General features: G+C 54.7%; 1 pseudogene; it reads left to right on the top strand.

Moving 5' to 3' along the window:
• The first annotated feature begins 5,330 nt into the window (after nucleotides 1-5,330).
• On the top strand, nucleotides 5,331-7,982 carry LOC102775369 (annotated as a pseudogene).
• The last annotated feature ends 5,836 nt before the right edge of the window (nucleotides 7,983-13,818 follow it).

Below are 13,818 nucleotides of genomic sequence, written 5' to 3'. Positions count from 1 at the left end.
CTGCTACCAAACCAGGGAATGCGCTTGACTGGCGTAACCGGTGTCAGGAAGAACAGAGAATGCCAAGCTCAACTGTGTTACACTGTCCCTCCTCCCTGAGGGATGGCGGGGATCCGGCTGGAGCTCACCGCCCTGGGGTGGGCAGACAGCAAAGACCTGAGCTCTAGTCTTCCATGTGGGGCTGTGCGACTTGAGGCAAATTTCTTACCCTCTCTGAGCTTCCTTTTCATGTTACCTAATTGACAGGGCCGTTCTAGGACTCATCTCTCATTACTGTGGGGCTGGAGAGGGGCAGGGCCTGGGCTTTTCTAGGTGGGGCTGCCTACTGCTCAGCACTTAGCCTTGCCCATTAATAACAGCCCTGAAAACGTGACTGTTGAGCTGAAAAGCTCTTTGCAGACCCCCTCCCCAGATTCCAGACTTTAAAAATCCTTCATGAGTGAGGCGCTTGAGCCAGGCCCTGAAATGCACTCTGTCCTCACTAACTGGACAATTGCCGCATGTCACTGGTGTGTGTTATTGTTTCCTCTGCTACAGCACGTGTCCTTTTAGAAGAAAATTAGGACTGTCAAGCACCATTACGCGATGAACCCTGCAAAGGGGCAGCCAAAGGCAGCGCATCAAGCTCACATCCGGCAGAGGTAGCCACGGGGAGCGTTCATCTGGGCCCGTCACTGCTGATGTGAGGAGGACAGCTCCACGCAGAGGTTTCCCTCTTGGGGACTCTCTCCCCCCTGGTCCCTGCAGCGGAGGGAAGAATTTGGTGCGATCTCTGGCTTGAAGAGCAGGACCCACTTCTGAATGTGCCCAGACTCCCGTGCCCGCCTCCTGCGCAGAAACCTGCGCAAATGAGAGGCTGAAGGGCAGGCAAGCACCTTGATGGGAACATCTACCTCGGGCCCCTCAGATGTCCTGGCCCCATTGTGTAACCCTTAAGAGGTCGGTCCCTTTGGATCTGGGCCAACAGACTTGGGAAGAGTCCAGCCTGGAACTGGGCGCGTCTGCTCTCTCCATGCGCCCTGCCACCTGCCTTGCGGGGCCTGTGAAATACGGATGCGATGCGGAAGCCAGCGAGGGAGGGGCACGGGCAGGAGGAGGCCAGCCTGGGACTCTGGGGATTGGCCAGGCACTCAGACATGGTCTTTCCTTTCTCATTGTGCTGGCTGGTTGCTGGAAGGGCCACCCTTTCCTTGGCCTGGATAGATAGGACACAGACAGTCCTGCGGTGGTGGCTAAGGAATGGCAGCTTCGCGCTTTGTCCTCACGGGCCTGTTCAGTGGCTGAGAGTCCCATAAGCCCCATACTGTTCTCAGGGCTGCCCTGCCCATCCCTCCCCCCCGCCCCTGGGACAGCACATGGAACTGGGCTGAGCTGTGACAGTCCTGTCTGCCTCACAAAGAGAGGTCTCATGTAGTTTTTGGCATTTACAAATCCTTTGTGAAAAGGTCACCTGTTCTTGGAATCCTTTATTAATGCTGAAGACTGGCCCCAGAAATGTCATGTCTTTTTACCATGATATTTACTCAAAAAAGTATGACTAAGCATCTGGACCTGGACAGGGCTGGGGGATCCTCAAGGGACAAATGGATGCCGATCTCCCTGGAGCTGTTGGGGCTCCACCTCCCCACCCAGAGCCCAAGTGAGGGGAGGAGAGAGGGACAAGGGCCACACACCCTGGACATCTGCTGCCCACTTCTCCCTTTATCACCTCCACGGCGAAGACCCACACGCTAGAGCTGAAAAGGATCTTGGGATCAATGCCTTCATTTTATTTATTTATTTATTTATTTATAATTCGTTATTGTTGAAAGTATTACATATGTCCCCCTGCTCCCCTCCCCCATTGACTTCCTCCAGCCCATCTCCACCCCCCACCCTGAGGTATCTCTTCGGAAATTCAGTTGCCGTCTGTGGGCGCCCAGCCAGCCCTTTGTGCCTCCACCCCTCCTACCAGTCTCTATGCGGCCTCACTCTTGGTCCTCGGGTGTCAGGGTTCGCTTTAGCAAGTCTTCTGTTGATTATTCAGGGATTTTTTCTATGTTTTAGTTGTAATTCCAGTTTGTTCCTGGGAGCGTGTCTGTGCAGCATCCAAGTCATCCGCAGCCATTTTTAATCTCCCCGCCTTGTCAACACCCTCATTTCACAGATGTGGAGACCGAGGCCCAGAGAAGGGGAGGTACCTGCAGTGACCCCAGCAAGCAGGGGGCAGAGTGGAGACCAAGACCACGAGTCCTAGCTCCGGGGTCACCTCCCTTTCTCCCAGGCTGTCACCTGGTCTCACTCTCACGCTGAGCCTGGGAAGAGGCAAGAACTTCTCCTTGGCTCCAAGGTTCCGGTTCCTGCACCCAGGATCCAACGCAGTATGTGTCAGGGAGATGTGGGATGGGGGATCCTATACCGTGCCCTCGTCTCCCCACTTCCATCAGCCTTCCTCCTCCGGGGCACGGAGTACGGGAGGCCTTCCCTCACAGTCCCCCCTGTTTCCCTTCCAGATGGCCCTGGCGGAGTTTGGGACACAAGGGGGTAAAGCCTGCCTTACTGAGTGGAGTCAGCCTGTCATAACCAAATGCCATGGACTGGGTGTTTTAAACAACAGACATTTATTTTCTCACTAGAGGCCTGTTGCAGGAATATTCCTTCAAGATTAGGGCTTCCAGCAGCTGGAGCAAAGCAGAGAGGGGAGCGAAACCCGCTGAGGTGGGCTGCGTTCCCAATCCAAGCCGCTCCTGCTGGGTTTCCCCTCCCGCTCTGAGAAGCTCCTGCTGGGTTTCCCATCCAGCTCCTAACCACTCCTGCTGGGTTTCCCCTCCCGCTCCTAGCCGCTCCTGCTGGGTTTCCCCTCCCGCTCCCTGTCGCTCCTGCTGGGTTTCCCCTCCCGCTCCCTGCTGCTCCTGCTGAGTTTCCCCTCCCGCTCCCGGCCGCTCCTGCTGGGTTTCCCCTCCCTCTCCCAGAAGCTCCTGCTAGGTTTCCCCTCCTTAGTCACCTGTCTCCCTGTTTCCTGGGAATGGCCAGGTTACCAGTGTGTGTCCCAAGGCCTGGAGGACCCCCGCTCCCAGCCGCTCCTGCTGGGTTTCCCCTCCCGCTCCCAGCCGCTCCTGCTGGGTTTCCCCTCCCACTCCCGGCCGCTCCTGCTGGGTTTCCCCTCACGCTCCCAGCTGCTCCTGCTGAGTTTCCCCTCCCGCTCCCAGAAGCTCCTGCTGGGTTTCCCCTCCCGCTCTCAGAAGCTCCTGCTGCGTTTCCCCTCCCCCTCCCAGCTGCTCCTGCTGAGTTTCCCCTCCCGCTCTCAGAAGCTCCTGCTGCGTTTCCCCTCCCCCTCCCAGCTGCTCCTGCTGAGTTTCCCCTCCCGCTCTCAGAAGCTCCTGCTGCGTTTCCCCTCCCCCTCCCAGCTGCTCCTGCTGAGTTTCCCCTCCCGCTCTCAGAAGCTCCTGCTGCGTTTCCCCTCCCCCTCCTAGCCGCTCCTGCTGGGTTTCCCCTCCGGCTCCCAGAAGCTCCTGTTGGGTTTCCCCTCCCACTCCCAGGCGCTGCCCTTTCCCCTCCAAGCCACTGCCCCTCCCGCTCGCAGCCACTGTGACTGGGCTTTCCCTCCCAGCTCCGCAGCCTTGGCTCTGTTTCTGTCCTCACAGCCTCTACTTAGCTCCCTTCTGTGCCGCTTGGCCTCCATGTTGTCCTCAGTCTTCCCTAGCAACTGGTATATGCAAATTAACCACCATCTTTTAGCTTCTATAATTGAAACATTGTATCTTTTGGAGCTGTTGCTTCAGGAGCTCAGAGGCCGGCAGTGGCAGGCAGGGAACCCTGGCTTCCTCCTTCACTGGAGCAAGCAAGCCTCATGTTCCACTTCAGCTGCCTGGCTGCCCGCCGCCATCTTGGCTGGCAGTTAATTTGCATATTGCCCTGATTAGCCAATGGGAAGGGTAGTGGATGCATGTCTAATTACCATGTTTCTCTTTTATTAGATAGGATGGTTCTGGAGGCTGAAAATCCAAGATTGGTGCCAAGCGTGTCGAGTCCCAGGGGGGACATTCCTCCTGGCGTGCAGTGCCCCCTCCTCACTGTGTCCTCACATGCCTCTTTGCATGCATGTGGGTTGGGGACGGGTGGAGCAAGCACTCAGATGTCTCTTTCTCTAAAGGCACAAATCCCATCATGGGGCCCCACCCTCATGACCTCATCTAACCCTAGTTATGTCCTGAGGGTCCCATCTCCAAATACCACTACTTTGAGGATTAGGGTTTCAACGTATGATATTTGGGGCAACACAGACATTCAGGCCATAGCACCTGCCCCTTCACAGGGGTTGTTGCGGGGCTTGGACTGAAGACGCACCAACATCCCTGTGAAATTAATGTGTAATTGGTAGACTGTGTGCGTCTCTACATTTTTATTATTGTTTTACCTTCGGGAGGAAACCAGGGAGAAAGAAGAACATGACTCAGCCTGCTCAGCTTATCAGGGAGCCTGGCTACATCTCGAGAGAAGAGTGAGCCTCCAGCAAGGAGGCCCTGGCCAGTGGAAGCGAGAAGACATTTGCTCTTTGCTCCCCACCATCGATTCCCCTTTTGGATCATGAGACCAAGGTCTGAGCCAACCACCATATCCTGTTCCCCTGGTCGCAGTTTTTGGTTCAGGAGTGGGAGCTTGACTCCTGGCTGTCTAATCAGGGTTTCAAGGACTTTTGCGAGGATTCATCTTTTCTGATGGTTTTGAACCAGAGAGATGGGGATGACAATGCACATTATTTATGCATCTGAGTCTTCACAAGGGCAGGGGTTTTGCTCATATGCTAAGGCCACTCACTGCCTGGAACATAGACGTATGGATACGTATTTGCTACATAATATATTTTTGAGCCCCTGTATCCCGTCATGCCTGACACCCCCACTTAAGGGGAGGGGACACATTCACACCACACGAGGAAGGTGAAGACCATGGGGAGAAACTGAGGAGAGAACTGGTGACCCGAGAGGTCCATGCCTTGCCCAGGGTCACAGGTGGTCAGAATGCAGAGCCTGAGATAAACCCAGCTGTGTGTCCTCAAAGGTGGAGTCCTGGCTGCACCCATGTTTCCTCAGGGGCTCTGGAAAAGGCGGTGCTGATGGGCTTGTGTATAGACATGAAGATGGTATTGGGGAGACGGTGAGCATTTGGCAGCCTTCACACGCATTTGGTGAGTATTTGTCTGTCCACAACCCACCCAGAGTGGAGGGAGCTGCCTCTGGTGGAATGTGCCCCCTCTCCCAACACAGGGTAGAACTAAGACCTCTATGGGGCCTGTAGCTGCAGTTTTGTCAGTGCCCTCGGGCTTGGACACATTGCCTGCCACACTCAACACACAGGTGCCCATGAATTTGTTTTCTACCAGGGAGGTGGAGTGCCCCAGCCGCACCTGCGTGCCCAGGCTGTGCAGCCTCACCTTAACCAAGCTGCTCATCTACAAGGAGCTGGAGAAGGAGCTCAGCGCTGGGGTGATCACTAGAAATGCAGGGCTCCAAAAACATCTTGAGGTCTGATGAGATTCTGCTGCCCCCTAGTGGACAAATGAAGACCGACCTGGCGCTGACCTCCCTGCAGTACCCTCATTTCCTAAAAAGAGAAGGCAACACCTTACCGATCATGCTGCAGCAGAAGCAGCGCCTTAAAAACCAGACCATCCTGGATTACCGGACACCATCAACATGGCTGAGGTGATGCAGCGACCCCTCGAGGGTGGCCAGACGCTGAGCCTCCATAGCACCAACCAGAGGTATCTGCCACGTGGCTGAGGTCAGCATCTCCTCCCTGTCCAGCCAGCCCATCGACCCCAAGGACAGCACCCAGCAGGCCGGCCCCAAGGCCACATCCCGGGTTCATTACTCGGAGATGGAGTATGAAATCTCAAAACAGCAGGCCAGCCATGATCCCGGGGATGGGCAGGACCAGGAGGAGGGGGAGGACTTGGACATGGGAGAAGCCAAGAAGCAACATGAAGGAGAAGCAATGCCAATCATGACCAGGCAACAAGCTGCCAACAAGAAAGTTGGGGCGTGGCTGCGCAGGGTGCAAGTGTGGAAGGAGATCCTGGACTCAGAGCAGGAGTCTTCGGAGAATGTCCCTGAGGTGGAGGAGGACCTGGATCTGCTGTATGACTCACTAGAGAAACGTGACAGTGGCTCATGAGAGTGTCCTCAGGACCCTCAAGCCCTGGCTGAGGCCATACTTGGAGGACCTGTTCCAGCCCAGCTGTCAGATGGAGAGCTAGAGCACCCACAGTGCCAGTGCCAATAGGAGCCTTCAGGTCCAACCCACGTGCCCGAGAAGACGAGCCCAAGCCACCAAGGAACAGTGTCTCAGACTCGGTAGCCCACAGCACACCCGCCCCAGGGAGCAGCTGGCACAGCCCTGGGTCTCTCAAGAGGCAGAGACCTCTACCCTGGGCATGTTCACTCAGAAGCTGCCACCCAGTGGGCGCATCACCAAGATTGAGTCTCTCCTCATCGCCTTCACCAGATCCCAGGGGGAGCAGGCGGCCGCTGGGCTGGAGCACATCCCTGAAGGAGCGGCAGGTGGCACAGCCAAGAACAAGCGGGCCAACAGCCTGGACAACAAGCACTGCCCCGACCCGCTGAGCCAGCTGCAGATCCCCAGGGAGACGGTGTACGACCAGCTGAACCATATCTCACCTCTGACAACCAGCTGCCCCTGAACATCCTCCTCCTCAATGCCTCCGACTGGCAGGGGCAGTTCCCATCTGAGTCCTGCAGCAACACATGCTGCCTGGGGTGTGCACCTGCTCCAAGGCTGAGGTCCAGGCAGCCTCAGCACCATCATCTCGTGGATACAGAGATACTGTCACTACAATTCCCAGCCCCCCAGCCTGTGAAGATCATGGTGTCAGGGGCACAGCAGTGCTTCAGTGCTGTACTGAGGCTCTTCCTGAAGCTGCTGTCCTACAACCTGTGCCCCGGTCCCCCTGGCTGGGCTACATGCACTTCCTGGTCATTCTGCTGGGTTCCCACCTCGTGGCCAGGTACCTGGGCTCCGTGCATTACCGCTACAACAGCTTCTTCCAGCACCTGCCCAGGCAGGACCTGTCCTACAAGGAGGCCCAGAGGGCTGTGCGGGACACGCTGGACATGGTGTTGAGAATCACACAGTACATCGCAGGGGCCTGTTGTGTCCACCAACTGCCCATCGTGGAGGCCACACTCACCTACAAACAGAAGAGCCCCAATGAGGAGTCCTTGAACATCATTCCCATTGTGGGGGTGGTGAAACTTGGAATTGTGGGACCATTCTGGGTCGCATCAGGACACTCAGGTTATGCAGCCCGCTTGGGCTCTAGCATGACGTGGTCCCCTCTGCCACACAGGTCTGCGGCAAACAAGGAGGCCTCACCGACCCTATTCTCCTCCCCGTCTGTGAGTGGAGATGAGTCCTCCCTCAGCCAGCGTGTTGGCGCTGAGCTGATGGGGCTGCGGGTGGATTACTGGATGGCAGCCCTGCCCACAGACAGAAAAGGAGACTCTGAGAACAAACACCAGGCTACCACCAACAACACCCTCAAGTGCACCTTCCAGTCTCTCCAGGTCAGCAGGCTGCCCAGCAGTGGTGAGGCTGCAGCCACGCCCTCCAGCTCCATGACTGTGGACAAGGAGAACAACAAGAAGGTGATGTGTTTTCCCAAGAAAACCAAGGACAAGGACCTGGAGAACCAGAGCCATTGCCTGGAGGGCATCAGCCGCCTGATCTGTAGTGCCACGCACCAGGAGAACATACTGCGGGTCCTCGTTGACGGCGTGGAGTGGAACAATGTGAAGCTCCCATGTCAAGCACTTCCCCACCCGCATCTTTGGAAGCTCCAACCCCACCTTCGAGCCTGCCCGTCCCCTGCCCTTCCCCCTGCCCTGGCCAAGCCCAGGAAGGACCAGCTGCTTTTCTGTTCACATTTCAGTTTAGCACCAAGACAGACTCTGGAAACACAAAGTGTAACCCTTTCAGTGTGAATGTGCTCACAAGCTGGAAACTAACGTGGCGGCGCCCACAGGAAGCCCCCAACTGCTCTGCTTATTACCCAGAACGCTCTGGCAAGTGGGAGGCGAGCAGACAGTCTTGACCTAGACAATCATTGACGGTGATGGTCTTCAGGACCCAAAAACTGCCATTGAGAAAGGTTCTCACTGTCAACACCTGCCCCTCCTGGAAGCCTGGACTCTGCTTCCCCAGGGAGTCAGCTTCACTATGTGCCTGACTCAGCGCTGGCCTCCTATGGAGGCACCTGACAGAACACGGAGGCCGGTCTGCCAGCCCTGGGCCCAGCTGCCAACCAGCCCAGTGGCGCCAGCACTACCCTCTCGTGGTGTCCAATAAACTCCATCCTCACGAGGCAAAACAGAAGAGAAAAACCAAGGACCAGTGTGGTACTGACCACCTGGGCACACTGACTGGACAAATTGGGCAAATACCAGGTGCCCGCCTTTCTGGGCAGGGACCCCACATTTGTCCCCACCTTTCTGTGCTGTTATAGAGCATTTGCTACAACAGGTGTGAGACCAACCATGTACCAGGGGACTCCCTGCCCCTGCACAGCACAGTGGTCATTTGGCCACCTGTTTGCTGTGAATCTTCAGGTCACTGCATGTCTCTGAGCGATTGTTCCCTGGAACATGAGGCCCAATAGGGTTATTGTAGAGTCTCAGTGGGGTGCCTCTGGGTGCCTGGACAGTGGAGAGGTCTGACGGAAGGGCTGTGTTTCAGCCAATTGATCATTTTCTCTTCCTGTTGACAAAGTCTCTGACAAATTTGTGATTCTGCTCAGGGTCCAGGGCTAAGCACTCTTCTCATTAGATAAAGAGATTGGAGATTCCATTATGGGTCCCGGTCCTGGGTGAAGCCAGATCAGAAACCCCAGGGGTGAGCGGTGGGGTTCAGACTCACCCAGCTGTCTGAGATGGGGCTGGTTTGGGCTCATTCAGCAAATACATGAGAAGCCCTGCCAGGTACAGACACGTCCCTAGGCACTGACCATAATCCAGTGCACAGAGCAGACCCCAAGCCTGCACTCCAGAGCTTCCTTCTAGTCGGGAGTGATTCAGTCACACTAGGGCGCACAGGCTCCTAGTGTCCACAAGACAGCCGATGTGACGTCCTCCTGGCCTCTACCTATGGCTGCATCTTCCCGTATTGTGAAGAGGACAGTGAACCTCTGCTCCAGCAGAAAACGTGATTTGGCTTTGGATCAGAGCCGTGAGGGGAGTATGGGGACTGTGAATTCAAGGTGCTGGCAGAACCCTGGATCCACTCATGGTGGGATTTCTGCAAGAGGGCAGAGGTCTGAGGGCTCCTCCTAGGAAAAAGGGCAGGACTCAGAGAGCTGTGCATGATGACATGGGTGGTGTGGGCGAGTGGGGAGATCAGTGAACAGAGTGAGCCCCTCAGAAAATTCACACCCTTGTGCTTCTAATCCCAGCCCAGCCTGCACACCTATCCAGGGACCTTGCTCACTAATCTGGTAGAACCTCCTCAGTGGCAGCTTGGCTGCTGCTCTCTACCCATGGGAGTTAAATGTCAATGGAGGAGAAGAACCCCACAGGGCAGCTAGTGGATTAGGCAGCACGTAGGTGCAGCAGCCAAAATTTGAGGTGTGAGGAGGTCTCTGGGACACCAGAGGTGCCGACGGATTTTCTTTGTTCACTCCTTGGTCAGCTATTCCTGGAGCACCTACTGTGTGCCAATGAGTGACATGAACAGAGTAGACACCAGCCCTCCCTGTCCTCAAGGAGTTGACATTTGGGGCAGAGGGTAGTGGGAGGGCACAGGGACACTGAGAGAGCATGTCAGGTTCTCCTGAAGAAGGGGACAGGCGGTTCCTTCATTGATGCAGAGCTGTCAGTGAGGAGGGCTTTCTGCCAGCCCCTCCTGGGTGACCAGATGCGTCTGTGCCAGGACTGCCAGGTTGAAGGTGGACTAGGAGTAAGTCTGGCTTCTGGATGGGCAGGAGCAGCAGGCACAGGACCCCAGGCTCTTTGAGTGGTGCTCTGGGAGGGCTTTGTGGAAAGAAAGGCCAGGTCTGAGACCCTGCTGTCTATCTCTCTCTCTCCCCAGTGCCATCTCCTGCATCTTGGGCATCTGGCTGGACCAGTACCCTGAAGATTTTTATTTGCCGCCAGAATTTCCCAGCCTGATCATGCTTTTGGCCTCCATAGAGCTCACCTTTCCAGTCCCAGACCTGCCAACCCAGACCCAGTATCTCCACTCACAGCCGGAGCACCTCAAAGGAAGTCATGGTGTAACATTGTCTTTTCCTGGATCTACAGACGCAGCTCCAGAGCAAGATGAAGAAACACCTAAAGAGGAAACGCCAACTCTGGTGCCCTCTCCAGAGCAGAGCAGGCTCCAGGCACAGCTGTCACTGAACTTCCAGATGTGGACCCACCTGCAGCTTGTGAGCAACTCACCTCAGCTCCTGCGAGGCCTGTGTGTCCTGGGCCACAGTGTGTGTCAGCTGCCAAAACAGAGAGGGCCCCCACACCCTCTTTATATACAGTTTGAAAATACTTGTGTTTATTTTATATATGCTTATAATGTTACTCTATTTTTCTCATACTATTCAGTAACCTGCAGTCTATTTTAAAGAAAATGTAATGAGATACTCTTAAATACAGATTTAATTTAGATTCTATAAAATTTAACTCTACAATCCTTCAGAGCCTTGAGCAAGTCTGTTTCTTCTGGGCCTGCGTCGTGTTACTATGAGCCATAGGTTGGGAATAATTAGTCTCTCAGGAGCCATCTGCTCTAAGAATGTGACGTGACCCTCTTTGAGGCCCAGGACAATGGGACTTTGAGGGAAATTGACTGATGAGCATTGGGGCAGGGACCCTTTATGTCAGCGCTGCCCCTGGGAACCCAATTTTTGTTTGACTTCATCTCCCACCAGCACACGGACAAAGTACGGCCTTTCGCGGCCCCTGGCGTCCACATTGCAGAATGCTGCAGGGTTTAACCAGCAGCAAGCAGTTCCTGAACCCTAACTGCCACCTGCACCTGGACAGAAACTCCACCCTGCTCCACGAGCATGGAACAGCATTCTGAGCAACTCCTCTGTTGGCCCGCAGCACTGAAGAGGGGACAGGGAATGTCCCAGGGCCCGGGGTCCATACTCATCTCCTCCACAGGCACCGCTTCCAAATCTCCTCTGGGGTCAGAGCCTCTCTCCACCCTCAGCCCCTGAGCTCTGGTTCAGCTGGGCTTTTCCTGAGGCTCTTCTGTCTCACCAGAGCCCAGCGGCCATTCTTTCTCACGCCCCAAGGCTGAACAAGTTGTGGATGTGGCCTGGCTTCTCCCTTTACATCAGTCCTCTGCAGCACTCCAAACCACCCTGGAGAGAAGGGACTAACACCTTTCTAGGCACCGTGGCACAAGGTACAATATCTCAGGACAAATGGAAATAAGCTTTGGACCAGGCACACAACCCATGGCCTCAAGATGAGCACCTCTCTGGGCTGACACGGGTACTAAAAACAATTCTAGCGGAATGTGATGAGTCCTAAGGTTGACCTGGTACCATAAGTATTGAGAACAGGAGCCCATCTGGGGATCATACACAAGGCTCTTCAGGATGGGATTCCTAAACCAAAGCAGAAGATGAATAAGGATTTGTCTATCCACTTTATCCTGATTTTTTATGCGCTGTGGCAATTGAGGAAGCATTGTGAGATTAAACAAAGGCTGGAGAAGTAAAAGGAGGGTAGGTCTACCTTGGAGGCCATGGGCCTTTTTATATTTAGGATTGCTGTTAACAGTAGATGTGATGGACCAGAATTTGAACAAATACATTTTAACAAAAATGGTTTTAGAGTAAGTCCTGTGTGCTGGAACTGCTAAGTACTAGAGACCAGTGATGCTAAAGTCTTTCCATCACCATTCTCGTTGGAATACAGATATATGAGGACAATGACGTCATGTGGTTCCCATAGTACAAGTGGGCTTAGAGTGACAGGAAGAGGACATTTCCTTGTGGAGAAGTATTATGTGTTCACTTCCCAAGAGAGTTCCTAAAGAGAACGTGCCATTTCTAGTCTGTGGAGATACATTATATTAACCAGGCAAGCCAGGCACTGAGAGACATTTCAGGCAGAGGGAAGAATTAGAAAAATGGAATTGAGTCAGAATACAATAAGGGATGTGGGGCTGGGGTTTGCAAGTACTGGGATCATCAGGAGGTTGGTTTCCAGGACAGGAACAGGGAGGGCTGAGCAGAGAGCAAGGCAGACACCAGCTCTGGGTGCCCTGGCATGGTGGTCCCGAAGTGGAGAGATGTGGGGGTCTCAGCACTGAGGTGCTAATGAAACAGTGAGAGTAGGAGGTGGAGGAGGCAGCCTCATGGACAAGTCCCAAGTTTCCTGCAGGTGGGACAGAAGGAGATTTTGGAGACAGTTGCCTAATTTGTCCCTAAAGAATGTGGCCTGATTGAGGGGTTAGTAGGGGACTGTGGCAGGAGGTAGGAGTGACCCACCCGGATGATGGGATCTCAAGGAGGGGGGCTTCTAAAGCAACAGGAGCATGTCTGGAGGTGGCCCTGTGTATACAGGTGAGTGCTGACTGGCCTGTTGGTGCCACGGAGACCCCCACCGACCTGTGGGGGCTTGTGTAGCCCCTGTGTCCTGCTTGTTTCTGAAATCCTCAGCAGCTAGCACCCTTTATGACCTTGAAAAGCCCTTCTGGTGACAGATAAAGGGCCTGGTCATTTAGGATGCTCAGCATGACTCTCCACTCCTCCCTCAGTGCCCTCTCCCCCTGCTCCCCTTCAGCCCTGTCTGCTTACTGGGAACCCCGAGGTCGTCTGGAATCCAGGCCTAGTTTTACTCCTCATACTTGGAGCACCATCACCAAGCGGTTTCCCCAGACCCCCAGCTCCTGGCTTTTAACAAACCATTGTGAGAATCAACTCAGCTAACAGGGTGACTCTCTCACCTCCATAGAGACACCCACACAGTCTCAAATGCACACAGATGCACACTGAGAGAACACAGCTCAGGAGCCCAGGACACAGGACTAGGGATCCAGGCCTCTCGGCACAACTGAGTGTCTCATTCCCAGTGCACACATGTCCCCAGTGACCTCCACGAAACCCCTGTTTCACTGGTGCCCTCTCCCATATGTCCTTTACATCATGCTGGGGCAGAAGCTGGTAGGCATGAGGCACCGTGTTGATACCTGGGCTCCTGCTCACTCACTGAAGTCCCTTGATTCTCAGATGCGGATCCAGACTTGAGAAGGAAAAGCATGGCTGGGGCCAGCAGAATGCCTTGTCCTGCTCACCCCTGGGACCTGGCACGTTGGCTGTGGTAGGGAGCAGGGGCAGCTGTGGACATGAGGCCCTGCTGAGAGAGAGGGTCTCTTATGCTGGAGGCCAGAGGGAGTGTACCCTGCTGGCACATTCCTGGGTAAATCCCCCTGCAAATTCCACACTTAGATTCACCAAGAAGTGGCAGTTTTGACAGCATATGTAGGCAAAGAAAAGCAGCAAAGAGGCCATATCTGGGAGAGGAGACCCTTTATTGATACTCGGGGTCTCAGAGGCCTCGGTTGAGCTGGGTTCACTGGCTTCTCTCCGTGGCTCTGATTGTGGCAGTCCATGGCTGTGCCCCAACCAAGGACAGAAACTCAAAACACTGAACATGTCTTCACTCTCATCCCTTTCCTCAAAGATATGGGACAAGTCATTTTCTCAGAACCGCCCCAAATCTAAGCTTAAGGTGACAGGGTGAATGGATCATGAAAGGGGCAAACAGGGCAGTTGACAGCAGAATTTCAGGTTCCAATAGGGAGGGAGAGGGA

This window comes from Myotis davidii, unplaced genomic scaffold (genome assembly GCF_000327345.1).
Source record: "Myotis davidii unplaced genomic scaffold, ASM32734v1 scaffold310, whole genome shotgun sequence".
NCBI lineage: Eukaryota > Metazoa > Chordata > Mammalia > Chiroptera > Vespertilionidae > Myotis > Myotis davidii.
The sequence above is the reverse complement of the archived record's forward strand: the minus strand, read 5'-3'. Positions and strand labels throughout refer to the sequence as shown.